This window comes from Megascapheus bottae, chromosome 3, assembly GCF_031878675.1.
Source record: "Megascapheus bottae isolate mThoBot1 chromosome 3, mThoBot2.hap1, whole genome shotgun sequence".
Lineage (NCBI taxonomy): Eukaryota > Metazoa > Chordata > Mammalia > Rodentia > Geomyidae > Megascapheus > Megascapheus bottae.
In genome coordinates this window covers 49,258,231-49,265,805 of record NC_143511.1, presented here as the reverse complement: position 1 = coordinate 49,265,805, position 7,575 = coordinate 49,258,231, and positions in this window count along the sequence as shown.

Genomic DNA, 7,575 nt, shown 5'->3' with positions numbered 1-7,575 from the left:
ATTTGAAATAGAGAAGGGAAGAGGAAAAACAAGATGATTGGGAGGGGATGGAGGGCAGGAAAGGAGGTCAAAAAATTGTGAGAAGGGGTATCAAGGTTTCATCATTACCTGATGAATTTAACTGTAACCCCTCTATACATTATCCCAACAATAAAATAGAATTAAAAAAAAAAACAACAATTAAAGTTTCTCTTAGTATATGATCCTTATCATAGGAACTCCTTGGTATTCAATTCAAGGAAGCTGAAAACATACACAGATACCTGAACTGCTACCAAGGGCATCCTTGTAGGGTGAGAACAATATTGATATTTTTGCTTCTTTCCTATATGGTAAGCTCTGAGCACAGAGCTTAATAACAGCTCACTTATAATTGCCAACACTTGAAAATGATTAAGATGTAGTTCAGTAGGCTAATGTGTAAGTAAACAGTGGTCCATTCAGACACTGTGATGTTCTTCAGTGCTACAAAGACATGAGCTATCAAGATGTGAAAAGACATGAGAGTACCTTAAATGAGTATTAATAAGTGAAAAGCCAGTGTAATGGCTGGACACTATAAGATTCCAATTGTATGACATTCTGAAAAAGACACAAGTTGGGAGACAGTTTCCACTGGTTTGTTGCAGGGAGAGGGAGGTATGTTTACAGGAGTAAATAGGTGATGGCCCCCCGAGGATTTTTAGATTACTGGAACTACCTGCTATGTCTGTGATACAGGGCATACTTGTGCATAAACCACACCAGGTCTAACACCAAGAATGAACCCTAGGATGATTATGCTAAGTTGTTGTAGCTTCCTTAATTGTAACAGAAGTGCTACTCAGGTGGAGAAGATTGATAAAGAACCTGGGTAGACAGGCTCGGTGGCTCACGCCTGTAATCATAGCTACTCAGGAGCCTGAGATCTGAGGATTGAGGTTCAAAGCTAGCCAGACCACCAAAGAACCTGAGGCTCTTAGTTCCAATTAGGCACCAGAAAATGGGAAGTGAGACTGTGGCTCAAGGGTAGGATAGTAGCCTTGACCTAAAGAGATCAGGGACAATGGCCACACCTCAAGTTAGGGCAGCAGCCTTGAGCTGAAGAGCTCAGGGACAGCGCCCAGGCCCAGAGTTCAACCCCATGCTGCCAAAGGAAGAGAAGAAGAGAAAGAGGAAGAAGAGGAAAAAGAGGAGGAGGAGGAGGAGGAAAAAGAAGAAGAAGAAGAAGAAGAAGAAGAAGAAGAAGAAGAAGAAGAAGAAGAGGAAGAAGAGGAGGAGGAAGAGGAGGAAGAGGAAGAAGAGGAAGAGGAAGAAGAGGAAGAGGAAGAAGAAGAAGAAAAGAAGCAGCAGCAGCAGCAGCTGCTGTGTGCCCAACAGGGTATACTGGAAATCTCTTTGCTATGGACATTAAACTGCTTTCAAAAATAAAGTCTCTAATCAAGAAAAAAATGGGCTGAGGAGGAGGAATGTTCAAGTTATCATAGTAAGAGGGGAAAAAAAGCAGGAAATGAGAGCATAGTTTTGTAGCAATGAGAGCTTTGTAAAACAGCATAGGAGAAATACAATCAAAGTCAGTTCTGCTGGGTGGAGTTGTGGTTAATGACTTTCCTTCCCATAGTTCCTGTATTTTCTGAACTTTTCAAAAGTGTGTCTGTACCTTTTTTTTTTTTGAAATAATGAAATCAGTCCTCAAAACACGTTCAACGATCTTCCTCTCATGACACTAAGGGCATGCTTACTTGCTCAGAAGGCTCTTTATGCAAGGTTGAGGAGCTGGAAGGATGCAGGAATAAAGCAAAGTGAACATCCTTGTGTTATTGCCCTTGTTTGCTTGGGGAACAACATGCTGCTTGTGGCCACTTGGGTTGAGAGAAGAGGTAAAAAGAAGTGTTCATCCAGGTTTTAATCCCCTTGGCTAATTCCCAGACCTTTCTTGTGGTTTTACTAGGACTCTTTACACTAAGTGGGTGGATTTATACTTGTTTATGTTTGTGTGTTGTACTTGGATTATGCCTTAATGTGTCACTGGGATGACAAAGGAGCTTACAACAGCAGGCAGGCAAGCTTCCCTGTTTTTAATTGAAAGCACATTCCAGCACTTTATTTTATCTGTAACACATAGAGCTGCTTAGAACAAAGCATTGCCCTAAGACATGGTCCCCAAGAGTCTTTAATAAGGACCAGACCCCTGTGAAGGTATTAATTAAATATTTTTAAAAGAAATAGCTTTAGCTGGCTTGGGCATTTTTATGAGACAAGGGAGTATATTTAAAGCCAGGGCTGTTTCTGTAACACGAATCTATTTTGAAGGAAATATTCTTGGGTGGGACTCCGTGGGTACCAGGCTGTCAGACTCCAGGGCCAACTTGATGTCAAAAACAGACATGCTGAGGGTTTTAAGCAATCTTTCAGTTAGGTACTTGCTGTGGAATTTGGACATAATTTTAAAGCTTGGCTTTAGAATTGTGGGAGTCTATGAGTGAGGCATGCACTATTTGAGGTTGTTTTCTCATAGTAGTCCTATGAAAGAAACTTGACAAGGTAATTATACAGAAAAAACAATATGTGACTTGTCAAGGTCACACAATTTGATGCAGGAACTAACACAAAAGTCTACATTAAAGTCCATTTGTTCATTGTTTCTTTAATCCATCCATCCTTTTATCATATATTTGGATTTCAGAAGAGTGTATCCTTTCCAAGAAAATATTAAAACATACATAAACTCTAGGGAAGATTCAACTGATGAGCACTTTTACTAATTGTGACATGGTGAAAACAAAAATAGACCAATGAGCTTAGAATGAAAACTTGATGTTTGGATTATGGTTCTTTGACTTGCAGATTTGTATAACATTGAGAAAATCAGTCCATGGGCTAATTTCCTAGTCTTTAAAGTTAGACTTGGACCCTAACATTATGCTGAGTAATTGTGTAGTGAATATGAGTTCAAGTTGAATTGGGTTGTACCAGTGGATTAAGGATTCGGGAAAGAGTAATCTTCTACGGCCCTGGGATAATTTTAAATATTCCATAGTTTAAGACCAGTAGATTCTTAAGGAGCTTCTGTGTTTCAGTCACTTTGCATTGCTTTCATAAGATTGGAGAATATTTGCACTGACTCATAGTTCCAGGAGTTTCAGTGTATGCTTAGCTGGTTCCATTGCTGTGGGCCTGAGGCAAAGCCAAAATCTATAAATGAAAGGGCAGAATGGAGGAAAGCTTCTCGCTTCTTAGTGGACAGGAAGTAAGAGATGGGGGCAGGGGAGGGAAAGATTAGAGACAATATATATTATGCAAAGTCATGACTTCTGTGAACTATTTCTCGAATCAGGTTCTACCTTTCATGACTTTTACCATCTTCCACCTGTCAATTATAAATTCATGAATGGATTGACTAATCCATTCCTTAGGTTAGAGTCCTCAGGATCCAACCACCTCACCAAAGCACCACATCATGGATACTGAGCCTTTACTGCATGAGCCTTCTGGGGACATCCAAGCCATAAGATTCTTCAGGCTAATGATAGCCAAAGTAAGCAACTCAAGTGGAGACATTTCAGGAACAAGATCTATTTCTTATTCAGGAACAAGTGAGGTAGAGGTGCCCTCAAGGAATGACAATGCTTCAGTGAGCATTAGGTGTATGGCAAGCTATGCCTGGTGATGGGGTGACTTTTTCCAGAATTTACTTGTTCTAGAGTACAGCAACCTGGTTTCCAGTCTGGCTTGCCTGTTTTGTGGACCTTAGTGCATTTCCCTCTGTTTATAAACTGCCTCTCCTCATGTCCCTAGGCTTCTTTCCCCTATGTCATGTTGCCCCATACATAAACTTTTGGATCCCTAAATAAAATTGTGATCCAAGACACAGGATTGCCCGTACAGAAGGGTAGGCTTTCTTGTCCTTTCCAATGTTCTTGTTCTCCTCCCTCCTTCTCCTATGAGCCTTTAGAAACTTCCAAGCCTTTCCATCTCACTCCCATTGTCTCTAACCCAGGATTTTTGTCCATTTTCTTCCTTCTTCATATACTGAACCATGTCCTAGGTGCCTTATGACTTGTCATCCTTTCAGATCTTTTTACTGGACAGTAGTGTGTAGAATAGCTTTTGAGAACTTGAAGTCACTGGATTTGAATCTGCTCTATTCAGGCGAGAAACCTCTGGCAAGAAGAAAGGAAAGGAAGAAATGCAAGACATAGCTTACCTTCTCTCACCTTCTTTCTCAGCTCTTGATCACTGCTGTCCCTGGGCCTTAGACCCAGGGAGAATGAAGACAATAGTTGTGTATTTCTCAGTGTGTTTTGGATAGATTAAATGACTCAGTACACACAAAACACTTGGCATAGTGTCTGGCCCACAAGCTGCTGCTGTTACTTATTGTGACTGCTACTACAAATAATTGGAAACAGAATGATGTGAGATGGAACATTGTGTATCGGAAACAGCGGATGTAGCTTTGAATTTCAGCTTTCACTTTAGTGTGTGTATAGAAATGAATCTCTCTGAACCTCAGTTTATTCATCCTGCTAGTAGGCAAAACAGCCACTTCTGCACAGTGCTGTGGGGACATAGGTATCTGAGACAATGTCACAAACAGAACAAACCCTGGGGGTTTCTGCTTCCTGGTGGAGTCTGTGTCTCCCAGCACGTGTGGTGGGATGTGTGTGTAAGGCAACCAGATGAGGGCTAAAGTCTGGGAATATTGTGTACTTGAACTAACAGTGACTCACAACATGTTTGTGCAGACTGCTAAGAGTCTAGCATTTGCAGACGTAGGGGAGATGGTGGCTAGGAACGGGACATGGAGCTGTGAGCGTAGGAATGCACTGTCCCTGGGACTGTAAACACAGCACTGTCTGTAACCTCAAAGGGCTTGGCTGCGAGGACCATCCAAGTCTGTTGTCCATTATTTGGTTTGTGCTTAGCTCAGGAAGCTACCTTGTTTTGTCTGAGAGCTTTCACAGGCTGCAGCCAGCAACAAAGAATCTTGGTGGCTGCCTGGATAGCCACTGCTCCTTTTTGGAGAAGTGGTTGTGCTTTCTCTGGAGAGAAACAGGCCTAGCATGGTCCAGCTACCTCTCAAACCAACAAAGGAACTTGTCCAATCACTAGATCTGTGCCAGATTTGTCTAAATCCCTCAGGTAGGCCAGTACTTGATCAGATGAGCTTTGGTCCCCTTTTCTGATTCATAGTCCACATGAGAAATTCTTCCCCAGGGCCAGTAGATTATCTCCCCTCTGCCACTCCACCCTATCTTGTTTGCCATTCTCTTGGGCTTCAAATTAATCTCTCTGAACCAACCTGTAGCCTGGCTTCCTGTTGACAGTCTCACCCTGGTCCCTTAATTCAATGTCTTTGGTCTCTATGTCTATGTCTACTTTCTCTTTTTGGTCAAGATTAATGCCTAAAACTGTGCTGAAGCTCAGTAGGGTCTCTTGGATCCCAGCCTGGATTTTGAAGCTCCTTCTGGAATCTTCCTCCCAGATTTTTCTAACTACAACAGCACCCAGACAATGTGACTTTTAGTTACAAGAATGGTATTTGGAATGGGATAGACAGGATGGAGCCCTTGCCCTCACCCCACAGAAAAAAAAAAAAAAAAAAAAGACTGTGGCAGCCACAGGTGGTGGCGTCATAACAGCTTAGGATCCAAGAGATTCATTCCAGCTGCCAAAGCGCTAAGCTATCTCTGTGATCACACATTCTTGCATCAGCCAGAGCTCACGCATGGTTCTGCAGACCCTCAGCCAGAGGCATGTGGCCATCAGTGACTGCTTAGAGAATGGGGCCAGGGCTGGCCCAATAAGGGACAGGGGCAGAAGAGCCTGCTTATGAGCAAGATGAGACGCATTGAAACAAATGACAAGAAACTGTATGTCGGAAATCAGAACAGCTGTGGGCTCCTCGGCGTGGCAGATGGGTATGCGGGGAATGCTATGCAGCTTTAATCACATTTAACACGCCTGTCAGGGAATTGGGTCCATCTTGATATTAATTCGAGTTACAGAGATTGTTTATATGACAGAGTTAGGCTGTTCCCTACTTGCAGTACCCTGCATGGGTAGAAAGAAGGCAATTTGGGTCTCATTTTCAGTAGAGAACAGCTAGTTAGCTTGGTTCATGCCAGGGTGGGGTGCAGGGTGAAAAGGGGGAGCTCTGGAAACCATCAGCCCCAGCCTGGTGGGCAAGGGACGGAGCAGTTGTAGAACTGTGTCCCAGACCTGATTTTTTTTTTTATCATCACTGTGGGATCACCTATGTGGGTATTCATTGTGTGCTTAAATTCTGAACTTTTGAATGCTTCTATCAATTGGAGATTCAGAAAAAACAGGAAAACATGCCAGCTTCCATTCTGGGCCAAACCAGCACATGGTTTCTGTTCAGTGGTGCCAAGCAAAGTCTAGTGTGCTAGCTCTCAGTCCTAAGAAAGGTGACATGATGTCACAAGGGAAGGACTGGGGGATTCCCATCACTTTTGTTCATTCACTCATGCAGGGGATAACATCGAGGCCACCTGTCAAAGGCGCTGTGTTCCTGAGGCAACACAACAAAAGAGCCAGTGTTCAGGGTAGCTGATTCCACTCTGAGTGCCACACGTATAGGAAGACATTTGGTAAAGTTTGTACAACCATATTCTAGTCTATATTTCACAATGAAGGAACTGAAACACAAATGGTTAATGACTTTTGTGGGACAGGGAGCTAAGGAGAAAAGAGTCAGCATTCTAAATCTACACATCTCTAAAATGCCTACAACTCTATTGTCCATTTCATATTGTATTTGTGACAAAGGTGGTATGATGGCAGACAAATGGCCTTGGATTTCTGTGCCTTAGTTTCCTTACCTATAAACTAGAGGTAAAGCCAGTTATTTCCTGGTGAAAACGTGGTGAATAAACACTTGGAAAACTCTGAAGCATCATTCTTCTATGGTATTGTTAGGAAAGCAGTGCTGGGTGCTGGTTCCTCACACCTATCATCCAGGCTATTTAGGAGACTGAGATCTGAGAATTGCAGTTCAAATCCAGCAGGAGCAGGGAAGTCTGTGCGAGTTTTATCACCAGTTGGACACTGAAAAGCCAGAAGTAGAGTGGCTCAAGCTGTAGAGTACCATCATTGAGTGAAAAGGCTCAGGGACAGGACCCAGGCCCTGAATTAAAAGAAAGAAGAAGTAAACATTTGCATGTCATTTCACTTAGTAAGGCCGTGTAATGAATCACCACTGATACTTACTGGCTTGAAAGAATGACAACGTATGCTCACACAGCTATAGACTGGACTGGACAGAAATTTTTAGAGAAAGATTGTTTATTCCACTTAGTGTCAGTTGGAACAACTTACAGGCTGGCTGCTAAAAATAACCATTGGCTCACTCAATGGTCTGTTGGCTGTCAGTGGAAACACCTACACATGCTTTCTCCAGGTGGTCTCTGCATTTTCCAACATGACGGCTGGTCTGTATAAAAGAGGAAAGATGAGTAGAAAGAAAAACAGAAGGGAAAGAGAATATGAGGGGGGAGAGAGAATAAAGGAAGAAGGAAGGAAGGAAAGAAGGAAGGAAGGAAGGAAGGAAGGAAAGAAGGAAGGAAGAGC